The sequence below is a fragment of the Schistocerca piceifrons genome, chromosome X, assembly GCF_021461385.2.
Source record: "Schistocerca piceifrons isolate TAMUIC-IGC-003096 chromosome X, iqSchPice1.1, whole genome shotgun sequence".
In the NCBI taxonomy this organism is placed as follows: Eukaryota; Metazoa; Arthropoda; class Insecta; order Orthoptera; family Acrididae; genus Schistocerca; species Schistocerca piceifrons.
The window spans coordinates 777,931,902-777,947,629 of record NC_060149.1 but is presented as its reverse complement, the minus strand read 5'-3'; the positions used below and the strand labels follow the sequence as shown (position 1 = coordinate 777,947,629).

Genomic DNA, 15,728 nt, shown 5'->3' with positions numbered 1-15,728 from the left:
GCGAGGGCGTATAGTGGGCATCCGGGAGGCCGGGTGGACGTACCGCCGAATTGCTCAACACGTGGGGCGTGAGGTCTCCACAGCACATCGATGTTGTCGCCAGTGGTCGGCGGAAAGTGCACGTGCCCGTCGACCTGGGACCGGACCGCAGCGACGCACGGATGCACGCCAAGACCGTAGGATCCTACGCAGTGCCGTAGGGGACCGCACCGCCACTTCCCAGCAAATTAGGGACACTGTTGCTCCTGGGGTATCGGCGAGGACCATTCGCAACCGTCTCCATGAAGCTGGGCTACGGTCCCGCACACCGTTAGGCCGTCTTCCGCTCACGCCCCAACATCGTGCAGCCCGCCTCCAGTGGTGTCGCGACAGGCGTGAATGGAGGGACGAATGGAGACGTGTCGTCTTCAGCGATGAGAGTCGCTTCTGCCTTGGTGCCAATGATGGTCGTATGCGTGTTTGGCGCCGTGCAGGTGAGCGCCACAATCAGGACTGCATACGACCGAGGCACACAGAGCCAACACCCGGCATCATGGTGTGGGGAGCGATCTCCTACACTGGCCGTACACCACTGGTGATCGTCGAGGGGACACTGAATAGTGCACGGTACATCCAAACCGTCATCGAACCCATCGTTCTACCATTCCTAGACCGGCAAGGGAACTTGCTGTTCCAACAGGACAATGCACGTCCGCATGTATCCCGTGCCACCCAACGTGCTCTAGAAGGTGTAAGTCAACTACCCTGGCCAGCAAGATCTCCGGATCTGTCCCCCATTGAGCATGTTTGGGACTGGATGAAGCGTCGTCTCACGCGGTCTGCACGTCCAGCACGAACGCTGGTCCAACTGAGGAGCCAGGTGGAAATGGCATGTCAAGCCGTTCAACAGGACTACATCCAGCATCTCTACGATCGTCTCCATGGGAGAATAGCAGCCTGCATTGCTGCGAAAGGTGGATATACACTGTACTAGTGCCGACATTGTGCATGCTCTGTTGCCTGTGTCTATGTGCCTGTGGTTCTGTCAGTGTGATCATGTGATGTATCTGACCCCAGGAATGTGTCAATAAAGTTTGCCCTTCCTGGGACAATGAATTCACAGTGTTCTTATTTCAATTTCCAGGAGTGTATGTCTGCACACACGTCATGTAATTCGCGAAAGTAACGGGCGGATGATCTGCATACGCGATTACGGTGTCCGATAGCGACCTACATGTGTTCCTTAGGATTTATATCAGGCGAATTTGGTCGGCGAGACATCAAAGTGACTTCGCTACAATGCTCCTCAAACCACTGTAGCACGATAATGGGCATGGTTGTGTGTGTTTGTCCTTAGGATAACTTAGGTTAAGTAATTTGTAAGCTTAGGGACTGATGACCTTAGCAGTTAAGTCCCATAAGGTTTCACACACATTTGAACATTTTTTGTTGTTGATGAATTTGGCGCTGCTGTAATAAAAATGAAGGGAGTTTAGGGTTTATTGTCCCATTGACGACGAAGTGATTAGAGAAACAACAAAATCTTGGACTGCTGGAAGGATATGGAAGGAAACCGATCGCGTTCTTTTCTAAAGAACTACTCCAGTGTATCACGGAAACACTAAATCTACATGATCGGGTGGGAATTCGAATCACCGTTCTCACGACCGCAAGTCAATTGTCTTACCTCGATGCTCAAATTTTTCGTCCTTGAAATCGCTCATTTTTCTCATTGTTGAAACACTTTTACTCGCAGGCGTATTTTCATGTAAAACATGTACTCTTTTCTTCAGTTCGGGCCTAATGTCACGTAATGCAGTTGGTAGGGCAGTTATTTGCCCTTTGCAAAGAAATCAATGACAGGAGTCCGTTTCGAAGGCCACGAAACACTGTCCACAATATTCCCAGCACATGAAATATACGTCACACTTGTCTGTGGTATCGTTTCTGGCGTGAAGCTCTAGATCCGTGTCTTATTCACGGTAACGAGTTGACGCACAAAAATAGATGGATACGTTTTAAAGCGGCCTAAATATTACTTATAAATACGATTTTTCGGATTTATTTTGGTCAGAATTCATCCACCTGATACAAAGCTTCCTTAAATATACTTCTTCGTGTAAAATGCACCGTACTCTTTCTCCTGGTATACCTGTGGCGTCAGAAAATCCCCACACCTTTAATCGCCGATCTTCTAACGCCATACTGTACTTTTTTTCGAAGCTTTCATACACGGTTGCAGTTATGGTATTTCCTTTACGCCAGTCATCCTGAAGAGAAGTACACTCACGACGAAATTCTGAAATGTAATTTCTAGGCCGGCCGGTGTGGCCGAGCGGTTCTAGGCGCTGCAGTCTGAAACCACGCGACCGCTACGGTAGCAGGTTGGAATCCTGCCTCGGGCATGGGTGTGTGTGATGTCCTTAGGTTAGTTAGGTTTAAGTAGTTCTAAGTTCTAAGGGACTGATGACCTCAGAAGTTATGTCCCATAGTGCTCAGAGCCATTTGAGCCATTTGTAATACCTAACTTTTAAAAATGAAGGAGCAAATTTCTTATAAATATTCACCAACATGTGATGAATATCCAAAGGCGTCATAGCGTCCATTTCATAAACAGTTATTTGGTTACGGTACCGAGATTATTAATTTGAAAGAACGCAAGTGACCTGGCATCCGATACAAAAAATACAGTTAATCTGTTTAAAAGAGACACACAACGGTATTCAGACAATAATATCGATAAAAGTATTCCATAGCCCTGGCTGACAAGTTATGACGTGAGAGGCTTTCCGCCGAAGTTTGAGGACGAATTTCGAACCTTGCATCCGCTGGAATCTGTTGGAAATGTGAGGAAACGAAATTAGATTCAGAATTTCCTATGGAGAGATGGTGCAACATTAGTGTTGTTGGATATAGCTCCTAAAACTGTGCTTTTTCGATAAAACAATTTGGTCTAATGCACCCATTCAGAGACATCATCAAAGAACGTCCCCGCTGAGTAGAACAGTGCTTTATGAGAGAAACAGACTATTTGTTGGGATGGATGTGCGTCAAAATACGTGTTTCGATGTCGTAGTACGAATGAAACCTTTTTTTTTTTTTGTACTTTCTTATAGTTTTGTAGTGAGCAGTAACTTTTAATTTCTGCTGCCAAAAATGACCATGTTGCCATCAGACATTCCATTAGCAGCACCACTGTGAGTGTTGAAAAAAGATGGATGGCAGGCTTGTTTTACTTGAAGAGCAGGTGTTTTTTTTAAACAGAAAACCAGCATTGTCTCCGCCAAGGTCACCTGGCTTAAAACCTCACGTATATTTTTTTACATTTTCTTTAAAAAGCGGAGTGGCATCCTAGACATACTATGCCACCAAAGTCCTCCAACGAGGGATAAAATTAAAGGCCAAATTCGGTATTCTATCAGTCGTAGCCAGCTGCAGACATACTTCGGAGTACCCAATGTGCATATTATATTACTATAATATATCATAGTAATTCGGAATTAGGCAGTGGTGCCTTTCCTCACAAAATCGGTACAAAAAGGCTACTCGAACACTAAAATCATAAATCTTTGTTCTATCGCTAAACAGAAAATCATTTGAAACTTAAAAATAAGAAAGATCAGTTTTAAGTGCTATATTCCTAAAAGTATAATCGGCGATCAAAAAGTTTATGTTTCAGGACACTGCTGCACCGTATATGCGACCCTGTTCAACTCCTATGGCGGTATATAAGAACCGAATGTAGGCATGGAGCTACTGTGGCATTCTAACGGAAACTTCCGTTTCAGGACGTTGCTCCTGCGTAAACGTGGTCTAGCGCAACTCCTCTGCCGGTATATAAGCAGGGACATGTACGCAAGGGATTAGTCTGGCATTGGAACGGAAATTTTTTGATCGTCCCTTATATATACGACAATCTGACGACGACCACTGACAGGTCGAAAGAGCAAGAAAATAGAAGAAAAAAGTACATCCATTATTTTCTGTAGTAATTTATTTCCTTCCTAAGGCGTTGCTCAACTTGTCAACGTCAGGATTATTACCTTGAGGATAACGAAATGGCGCAACATGAGAAAACATCCTAGACTAAAGAAAACGTTCAGTCTTAAGAGCTCTCTTCCAAGAGTCTGATTTTGTACCAGCCTCCCGTTTGAAATTTTGAAGTTGACCACTTTTACGTTTTGCAGTGAGAATCCAAGCAATGAAAGGTTCACCATTCAGTTTGTCCGTAAAAGTTAGCCAGAAATGTATTTTATCGGGAAAAATTAGGACGAAAAATTTTCGAGAAAATTGGCTGGTTCGGTTCGTTTCGGGTATCTGCTTCCCAATACCATTCAAGATAGAGCTACCTGAAAGCATGAAAAGATACGCGGGCAAGTAATCCTTTCCTGGTTTGCATTTTTGCCAGTAGAATCGTTTTTTACCCAACCTCATCGAATCACAAGGAAAGTTAGAAACTACCGTTTCGCTAGGTTTCTGTGGGAAATAGGTAGTATTAATTTTAAGGCATTCAATCGAAGTGATTTACGGAAACCATCGACAATTTGGATGGCCTTACGAATATTTTAACCACATTAGCCATGAATAACAGTCCAGTGTTTTAGTTAGCACTTCACCTCACTCGACAAACGATATGGTGGAAAAATTCAAATTATCAACGTGCCGGACACCGTGTGTTTCAGATACCTGCACCTCTATTTAAAATGGATCATATCTGCATCAGACGTACGATCTTCAGTATCGTCCATACTTTCAGCTCTTCATGTATATCTGTCTTTTCCTAAATCACTGTACTTGATCAATGATGATTTCAGATGACAGATAAAAAGACTGTTAACTACACAAAGAAAGATCCTTCAGGACGTTGTGGCTTTACACCTCGTCTGTCCACGGCTTCCGCTAACAAATGGAACCCAATGAAAGTGATGCCGGGCCGTATGGCCTCGGAAGCAACTAACTCGATCTTTCTTGCAAGTGTGAATCAAGCAATCTCTCCGAATGTTGATTAAGCGAAGCTAATCATGGGGATGTACGTGAACAGGGAGGGCAGTATCATAACAATGGCAAGAACTAAAATTCGACTCCTTAATTGCGATATAATCTGTATTTAAGATTTACAAAGCAGCAGAAAACGAATATTAAGCACTGAAATCGGGAGGGAAAAGTTCAGTATGAAGATCACACCTTATCACACATCAAAGCCGCCAAAAAAAGAAGAAAAAATGTAATCAATGAAGCCTCTGTAACGTAGAGACGGGCGAAACAGAGAAATGCTACTTGCATTGAGGAGTTGTCCACGAAGTTCGTTTTCTGAATTCTGCTTCCCTTAAGCGCCACACGCCGAAAGCTCCGCACGGCCATCTGCCGTACTCTTAAGACACGATGAAGGCATCGCGGACGCTCCTTAGCTCCCGAAACGGCAGAATCTGTAGTCGATCTACAAGGTGATACGCCCTTCGACCACTTCCGACCTGAGAACCAGTTCGCTGAACCGGTTATGGGAGGACCTCCAGTTTCCCTTCAGTCCGAAACAAGTAGCGACTTTGCAGTCTTCACTTACACAGGCTACAGGGAGATCTGAAAGTCATCAAAGTTGAACACATGAGCAGATTTGACGCTCATGGGCTCATGAAAATGAAGTTTTCGGACGTGCTTTCCATATAAACCTTTATGTACCAAGTCCCCTTACATCCTCTAGAAGTGCGTGGCAGCAATTACGGAACACCATGCAGATACAAACACGAAAACTGATAAAGGGAAAAGTAAATAAAGATCGTTATTTACTGACAAGGGCAAATTACAAGGAAACCATTATAATTTTCACGCGAATTTTTTCCCATATCCGGCCGTGTGTTCTAGCGAGGCCTCGTAAAGAAACGGAAAGTTGAAGACATGTAAACAACAAAGTATTAGCGCGTGGAATATAATTATTACGTACAGAACACTGCAAACACGAAAGGTGATGGAGAGAGACAATTCCACCTGAGACGTTACATATAAAAATAAATAATATTTACTTAAAGGCCAACAAACAGACTGTATAATACTGACAGTGCGATGACAGTTGAAAACTACCTGTATCATGTTTTCGCGGAATCTTTGATATACTCGTATTATGGCATTCTATAATAGTCTATTTGACTCCAGCTTCCGTTGTTAGATGTTCTTCAGTGTTGTCACAATCGTTCGAATGCAGCTCCGTCTCCACAAACGGGCACAAAGTGAAACCATGACGCATTATGTGCGTCAAATGGCTAAATCCGGGAACCCACATAAGACAAAATGTACAGTCCAATGCGCAAGATGAGCATGGATATGTTGTTACTGCGGGTACCTCTCTCCCCAGCACTATTGGTCACTTCTGAAAGTGAACGACTAACGCATGCATGCAGTTTTGAACAAAAAGGGAAAGACTCTTATAACAAGATTAGTCACAGACTCCTGTATGGGGCTAATACCCCGAAGTGATATGATGTGGAACGAAGACGAGAAATCTGTATTAGGAAAGGGAAATTTACATTTTTTGGGTGAATTCTGAAAAACAGGATGCTTCTGTACAAGAAACCGCATACAAACGGCTATTACCACCCGTACCGCACTGGTTGGAGTCAATTTCTAATAGGCATGGCAACAGACATCGAAGTTTTTCAGAGACGCATTGCCTGGATTGTAACAGCCGATACAGTTTGTGTGACGGAGTTGAAGAGTGAACTTCAGTGGGAAATATTTGGAAAAATGATGAGGTATATTTAAAAGATTGATAATCGAGGAAGGCAAAGTAGCAATTCTGCCGCGTCTACTACATACCTCCCGCGGGACCTACGATAAAAAGATAAGACAGATTACGAGTCCTTAGGAATCATATTTCCAAATGAGAAAGTGGCAGACAATGAAGCACCATCTTTCCTGTACTGTGCAGTTGCTTGCGTAGCATATGAAGGGTGTCTCTCCTAAGAGATGTCGGCCGCATTTTCTCTGGTGTTTCGGTTGATATTTGCATTTTTTTTTTTTTTTTACGTGTAGCTGGGGTCAGCGCAAACAAACGCCTTTCATTCGTCGCCCGGCGTCGGTGTAAAGCGTCGGTTTGTTTCCGGTTACAATCAAAATTATTTTTAAAGCGGAATTTTACGAACATATTCGATAGAGCGATCCAAAGTTAGTCTAGTGCGAATCCGTTTTATCGATGTGTATTATCAGGGTCAGTAAAAGACGAAGAATAACCGGCCCGCCAGCAGCTACCATCATAAAAAGAGCTGCTAAGTCGATTCTGGAGAACTGATTGTTCCTCGTGTTTTACAGTTCTTGTTAATACATATCGATATTTATCGCTGGGAGATTCGAAGCTCTTTCCACTTGTACACACCAGCGTCCCTGCTGAAGGGTAGCGGCTGAGACTGCCTATTTAAGCGTGGTTCTGCACGAACCCGAGAGACATATGAAGCTACGTTTTGTGGAATGCTTGATGCACGATGGAGGAACAGACGTGCTAAAATCCCTTACCGGGACAAACACACTTCTCGACACTGTCAGCGCGGATCCCTGGATACCGACTAGAGCTCACATGGCTGTAGCATCAAGTGTCCTTGCAACACAAAGGAAATTGTGAAATGAATAGCTTACACATTATAGTATTCGCGCTTGAAAGTGTCACGGAATAACAGATGTGACTCAGACAATCCTTACATATGCGCAGCCACGACTCTGGATCAGGTTTCGTAAATAGATGACAACGATGTTGGCTCTGAAACTAGGGATGTTTCTAAGTTTCAGTAGCCAGCATAGCTTCCGTTGTGTCAGCGTCATAAGAGTTGGCATTTCGATGCATAACGCGGACGGACTCGACAACTTATCTTCATTTCTTTAACATAAGCTGTTAGTTTGGCTTTTCAGTCTGCTAATCCTAGAAAGAATGCTACATCAACATATATCGTTACAATGGCGACCATCTCTGAGCTAAGTAGTTCTGCTTTTGAGATACTGCCACCGACAGACACAGACATGTAACAAAGTTGACTCTAGTAATGCGTCTTATACTGTGTCGCTATAAGGGTATAAAAAAGAGCTATATAAGACCATAGCGTCGAATACAAGTTTAACGTTGGTTTCGTTGCACTACCTTTAAAGTTATGTCTGCCAACGACTGCCGCATATGAACCTTTTCTTTAGGAGCTGCATTTCTTTCTTTCCTCGAGCAAATCTGTGTTTGCCATCCCCTAATTGCTCAACGCACAACTATTCGTTGGTATTAAGGGCGCAGATAACTATGTATACAGGTAACGTTATGCTTTTCGCAGGTTTTTCCACGCAGTTTACGTCTCTGGTTGATAATCGGTACGAAAAGTTGTATTGTAAACTAACGGTTTTGCTTAATAAAAGGTAACTATGACTGAAATGTTGCCCCGGCCGTGTATTCCAGAAGAAAGTCTATACACGGCGACAACCCAGATCCTGTGCAATGCTGTTTAATTTTGTCTACAGGAGTCCGGGTTGGGCGCTATTTTACAGTTCGTAAATTACCTGGCCGACTGATGCATACGATATTCCGTATTCTTATCCCCAGCCTCACTACGCTTGTAAAATACAAGTGGGCTTCACAAAGTTCCAGATCTTTTAGAATTTTTTTTCCAAGCAAACTCGAAATCAAACAGAGAATTACAAGACGTGGGACAATTTCTTACCAGTAAGATGCTGCAGTTTCTGGCTATGAATGTTCATCGAGGGTTTCGTCAGCGTCCACAAACTAAATATCTTAAACGCAGAACGAATGCACGTGCATGGTACAATCGATGAAAGTTTGATGTTACCCTAAAGGTCACAACTCACCAAGTAGATTGGGAATCACATTAAGCGATTATTTACTCTCGAAAAATTGCTAACCTCCTCTTCCCACGTATAATTTATCTGTTATTCCTGCATTGTAGTTCGAAATGAATGGCACTCACGATCTTTATAAAGAAAGAGAAAGAAAAGAAAGTGATTTCCGACTCTTATACCGCCAAACTTTCTCCTTGTAAGCTTGCGCTCGCCGCATATCCTGTTCGCCCCTGTATGACTAAACAATCTGTATTACTGCTTCCAGGCTTGCATGTAACTACCGGATTCAACAGGCTCTGTGCTGGACAGTTTCCACTCGTTCGTTCCCCTCTCCCCACCACTTCCTATCTGCTAGATGGTACTCTGAATTCAAACATTGCGTTCCAGTTCAATGTCTAAATTTCGGGAGCTTAATTTCTTCATTATGTTGCGTAACACAAAGCTTGTCACGACTACCGTTAAATTATCGATTAGTCACGTTTCATAATCTGCGAGGCCGGTCTATGTCCACAGCAGTACGGCTCCGCTGCTGGTTATCGTAAAAAGGCAACACAGAGAGGCAACGTGCGACAAAGGAGCCGGGCTGATGGGTGCAAGCATTTCCTGCTGGCGGAAAGTTCGCCGCCACCTTGAATCTTGTGAGTCACCATCGTTCCTGTTCGGCAGCTGAATGCTACTTCGCCCTTTACTTGTCTCCGCGTCTTTGCCAGAGCTCGTCCACACTGCCGATGAATGAGAATACTCTTTCGGCAGCTCACCTCGTCAAATTTGCAGATATAGGATAGAGAAAGCAGATATTCCCGATAATGCGATTTCCTATATTTCATTTCGAGGAAATCTGATGGCACCGAAATAGTTTTTACATCTTGTTCTATGCATTTCTCTAAACAACCACAACAGAAACAGTGATCTGATATTAGAACTCGTCCTCGGGTGAATGAAGTCAAAGTACGGATATATATGCTCTACTGGCCACGTGCACATTTGATAAGTGATGCTCGCAAATCCACATAAGAAATGGGTGCGTTACATTCTGTAACTATAACTGCCAGGAACAAGTAATACCACTTGGTACTAGACCAATGGCGAATATTTTGTCCACGACGTGTGAATTTAATACTGATAATCGTGCTAGATAATTATTGCCTGAACACTCTCTTATGCTATTAAACAAATGTCAATCTCTGACATGAAACATTTACCAAATTTAACGGCAGAACCCTGAAAATGAACACACTAATGTAATACTGACGTCATGAGCAAGCTACATCTACGGAAACTTGAGATTACTGGTTTTGTGCTGTATCTTACTGTTCCCTGTTCCTTCTCAAGTACGAACTGCCTCTGTTACTCAACATATGTCACATTTAAATGCATTTTATCTACAGTTTCTCTATATTTGTAACTAGGATTCTTTAACGACGCTAGTCAGAAGCGCTATTTCAAATCAAAGTTAATTCTTTTGATGTTAGATAGTCTTGAAACACGCCGCGTGTTGCGCTTCATATTTCAACATCTCTTCATGGAATACGGTACCCTAAAATTTTCTAGAGCTGCAAACAATATGAAAATCTAAAAACCACAGCTGAAGAATTTATTTGGTATTTTCTCTCTATAACACAGACTACTCTGGGATTACTTTTTAGTTTCTATGAAAACAGAACAAGCAAATTGTTTGTTCTGTGACAATAGAGTACGCCTGTTCCAGTGACCCTGACAAACCCGGACGCCAATATTTACTGATATAAAACTGGAAGTTCCTCCACATTCTCGTACGCATTATGCGATTTTGCGATATATCTACTATCTATGTTCAGTTCGCAATATGCGGCCGCGTGAGTACTTCGTTTGTTCTTAGCTCTGTGTTTTAAATAATGTTTACACGTGCACAAATCCGAAAGAGAGCGCCGTCGCAAGCGTTACAGATAGGCGAAGTACATTCCAATAATTAACGACAGATCATTCAGTCACACGCATCAACTGGCAGACTAATAAACAATTACAATCTAATGCGTTCACCACGCATATCACTCTCTCCCAATTACGAACTGTTCTCCATATCCTGATATAATTTTCAACAAATAACACTTCTATTCGTATCTGTACAAAATATAAGTTTGTTGCACAATAAAAATTACTACACGTAACTGGTATAACATTAAAAAAGGTGGTATCCTATAATACTCAACAGTGTTGTATTTTTCGGCAATTTAGTATACAAACGAATGCAGAATACAATTTAATTCTACAAGGCTAATTCTCACTGTTGTCTGCCCATCAGCTATTCTCTTTGAACCAATATTTATAATGTAAAAAGAATGTTGTTGTATCAATAACTGCTAAAATTTTTGACTACCTATGAAACCATTTACTGGTCAGTGACAAATTCTGCTGGCACTGAATTTAAAACAGAATGAAATACACAATACACATTTATCCGCAACCGCTATCATCGAGACAGGCAAATGTTTAATTCAAACTACCAGGCTCCTGCGACTTACACAAGTTAGAAAGTAGTTTGGTTACTCTTTATTACGAAATAATTATTTCCATCACAGTTTTTCTATTTAATTAAAAACATTTCTTTTTTCATCTTTCCCTACATTCTAAAACGGTGCTAGTCTCACATAACAAAATTCCTCAATTCTGGTAACGTAATCGGTTGCGAAATGAATATTTCTTTCTGTGATTGTGACAATAGGGCATACCGAAGCGGGAGCTGCATGAAACAGCTGTTCTTACGTGTTAGTTCCACGATCCAAACACAAATCCCAAAGTATATGTACCTATTTCGTGACATAACGAGGAAATTAAAATTACGCTTGAAAATTATATAAACTCCACACGATACATTCATCAATTTCCACATTTGAAACACATGTTTAAGGCGGAATCAAAGCCCAAATTTCAATCGGTTTAGATGCACGGTAGCGGTGCATGGTTGTTTCCCCGCGTGGGTATGACATATCTGAGCATTGTTACTTTCATGATTCGATAACTATTTGGAAACCGGAAAACACAGATAACGACAGCTGTAAAAATAACAGTAAAATGTAACTCAGGAGAAACAAGGAAATAAATTCTCGCAGTGGTACCTGTCATCACAACTAAAAGTTCCAGCAGAAATTCACGAACTACCGGCGACAACAATACAAAGAAAAGAAAATCAGTTTGAAATACAGGCACACACGGTTGGTTACCTCCACGAGGGCAGAGCACTAAGTTCTCATGGTATTTTAAAAATATAGTAAGTGTATTCGACATGAAACGATGTAAATTCTAATTTGAAAAAATGTTTAAAAACTTACCGCAGCCGCCTTTTTGCCTCTGTATTGTTTCCCAACGAGTAGAAAAATGTGTTTATTACTCTTCACTGTTATGTTTAGTAAAATGTAATGCAGGTTCAACAATTAATTATAACCACACCTTTTTTTATTTATTTTTGTTAAATTGGCCAATTTTCACTTCATGTCACAAACACAGCGCACACGTGTTCCGAATTGACAGTCCCTCCCAGCAGCTCGATTGCGATGCTAGAGATACAGAATGTGGCGACGGCATAAATAATTAGCATACCGCGAGACACATCTGCTACTCAAACCTTCGCGCACGCGGCAACAATAATACTGTCTGACACGAAGCGTCTGCTGGCCAGCGCCGAAAGAAGTGGTTCTTCGTCCCGAATGCAGCCGAAATGCGCCGAAGGGTTACGAACATCTTACGGTCTTGCTTTTTCACGGGCTTTTAATGCACCGGACACTTGTAGTACGTCGTGAGTGGGGAGGCGGTCCGTTTGTGGTCTGGCCCGCCCACCCAGTGGAGGGGGACCGCGCAGTGATGGTGGGGGGAGCGCTCTCCGCCATGTTGGGTGCCTGCGCGAACTTAAAGCTCCACGAATAGAACCAGATAACACCGCGGAGGCCTGTCCGGGCGCACTGTCACCTTCTGAAGGTTGCGTTACTGCCAGCCAAGTCTCGTTAGGAAATGCTGCCTTTCCTTACCTTTGTGTTAGAACAGTTGTTAATGCAGAATCACGATGCTGCTGTAGCCTGCATCGTTCTCGCCACGTTCTTCAGGGCTGTTCACTCGCTTCTACTACCTCGCTTCGAACAGCGCATCTGAAGGAAGCGCGGGCATTGAGCTTCGGGCGGAAGAATACTACGTTCAGGTTTTCCCGCTCTTTTTTGAAATGTCAATTGTGAGGACAACGATATCTACAGATTTAAGCAGTTATTTAGACGCTACTAACGTCCAGATTCGATAATCTCTGATTAAAAATGTGTTATTCACATAAAATTTTCCGGAAAACAAATTAATAACGAAACTAGATTACTAAATTTTACGTATAGTAAGATTCATAAATGAGGTATAGTAGAGTGTCAATAATTTTAATCGTGGGACGTTATTTAAGACTAGAGTATGTATCACGATGATATAGGCACCTGTTGCTTGAACTGCACATCCTTTAGCGCACGATATCTGAAAACTGCTCCTGTCTGTCAGAGATACACCTAAGTGTAGAGCAACAGCCCCTTGCCCTTCCACATTTGGCCCAGACATATTAGAGAATAGCTGTTGCCCCTGGAGAACGTATTCCTGCGTCGGAGATTTGCAGGGCGGGTTGCGTAAGTGAAGGCGTCAGGCACCTGAGTTGGCAAGCGGTTCGTGGATCCCTTTTCCGGGATGACGCGAGCGGCTTCGTCCTGTAATATCGAAGACTCAGGGTAAATAACTTCCACTTTAAATAAATATACGTTACTGTGTGGAAGGGACAACTGCGTGATGGACAGGATTTGAGTGATGATAACACTAGCTTTTTCCTTTGTTTTGCCCAATTGTTTTAGTAACACACGCTGAAACTTTGCATGAGGCTCTATATTATTGCATCATCTAAAGATACAGGGTAAAAACCCGATTTTTAATGTTAGCGTCTGTCGTGACCAGAAGAAATGAGTAAACGCTCTAGCGTAATTTTGTTTTCATTCCGTCACTTTAACGATAGTGTCGGCAATGACTGATCATGATTTCTTCAAAGACAAAGGCTAAATAAAGTAGATTTTTAAAGATTGAATACATTAATAGTTATAATGATGTTACAGCAAGAACGAGAACGATAAGAACAAAAATTAATTACTCGTTAACTATTGCGAATATGTGGCACATGGACTGTCACATAGAGAGATTTAACAGCATTCACTTATGATTGTTCCAGTCCCGAATGTCAAATATATTTCATCGTGCAAGTAAAATCATATAATATCTCAAGCGAATGCCATTCTAAAATCGAATTTCAAGGAAATGTAGACGACAAGGCTCCTCCTGATTGTTCATAAGTTAAAAATATTGAAAAATAGCACTTTATAAACAATTTTCCATACAGCTGAATTCTTTATTATTTTATTCATTTCGCTCAGCTATCGATTTTGGGACCATACATCTCATTCTTAAAGCACATGGAGATGAATGGTATAATCATCGCTTGCAAAATATTTCCAGTCATTTTTCAAGAGAATTTTGGTGAACCTTCACATTCCCGCCCTGTAATCCTGTCTCAACAAGTCTGCGAAAACCATAGGAAAATAAAATCGATCAAACCATATCAGCTTGATGTGTCGCCTCAGCTGACAGAAGATACAAATGATAATCCTCTTGGGCAGGCCCAGAGAACAGTTCGATTAACCTTATTTGTTTCTTCGTTTTTAATCAGAAATCGTAGCACTATGAAATGAACACAACTATAAACGATGCAGCTGTAAAGAAAATTGTTTACACTGGGAAATCACCAACAACTGACTGCCTCCTACTGACCTACTGTAATGCAGCACACTAAGTTATATGTTGCCAAGTCTGTCACTGGCATTTTTTCCCATCATGTGTTGCAACTGCTTCACTATTATCACACTAGAAGTAAGGACTCTGATAACTGCCGAATAATCGTACATACTTCACTATCGCAAAACTAGTGACTGGGCCAAATATCTCACGAAATAAGCATCAAACGAAAAAACTACAAAGAACGAAACCCGTCTAGCTTGAAGGGGGAAACCAGATGGCGCTATGGTTGGCCCGCTAGATGGCGCTACCATACGTCAAACAGATATCAACTGCGTTTTTTTTTAAATAGGAACCACCATTTTTAATACATATTCGTGTAGTACGTAAAGAAATAATGGTTCAAATGGCTCTGAACACTATGGGACTTAACATCTATGGTCATCAGTCCCCTAGAACTTAGAACTACTTAAACCTAACTAACCTAAGGACAACACACAACACCCAGCCATCACGAGGCAGAGAAAATCCCTGACCCCGCCGGGAATCGAACCCGGGCGCGGAAAGCGAGAACGCTACCGCACGACCACGAGATGCGGGCGTAAAGAAATATGAATGTTTTAGTTGGATCACTTTTTTCGCTTTGTGATAGATGGCGCTGTAGTAGTCACAAGCATATGGCTCACAATTTTAGACGAACAGTCACTTTGTGGCAACAGTCTTCTGGCTAGAAGAAACAATCCTCCTTACAGCCCCCTGACTCAATCACTCAGTAATTTCAATATCTGGGGAAGGAGGTTTTCCGTTAACTCTATTTTCTGTTGCGAGTGTGGATACAACAGTTCTAGATACCGAAAGCAGCTTTTCAGCTGCCACAGACACCGGCAACTTGTCAGTTTTGGGAATCTGTTAGTTCCGACATGACGACATATCAACACTACAATACTCCGATAATACACACAGTGCCGGCCGGGGTGGCCGAGCGGTTCTAGGCGCTACAGATTGGAACCGCGCGACTGCTACGGTCGCAGGTTCGAATCCTGCCTCGGGCAAGGATGTGTGTGATGTCCTTAGGTTAGTTAGGTTTAAGTAGTTCTAAGTTCTAGGGGACTGATGACCTCAGCAGTTAAGTCCCATAGTGCTCAGAGCCATTTGAACCATTT

At 42.4% G+C, this 15,728-nt stretch overlaps 1 protein-coding gene across 2 annotated transcripts in view; it reads right to left on the bottom strand.

Annotated features, from left to right (window-relative positions):
• LOC124721242 (nuclear hormone receptor FTZ-F1 beta) overlaps nucleotides 1-12,430 on the bottom strand; it is a 411,982-nt gene extending 399,552 nt beyond the window's left edge. For both annotated transcript variants that reach the window (XM_047246101.1, XM_047246102.1), the window contains exon 1: nucleotides 12,102-12,430. The gene's annotated coding sequence lies outside the window, so the exon portion shown is untranslated. The remainder of the gene's footprint in view (nucleotides 1-12,101) is intronic.
• Between the last annotated feature and the right edge of the window lie 3,298 nt (nucleotides 12,431-15,728).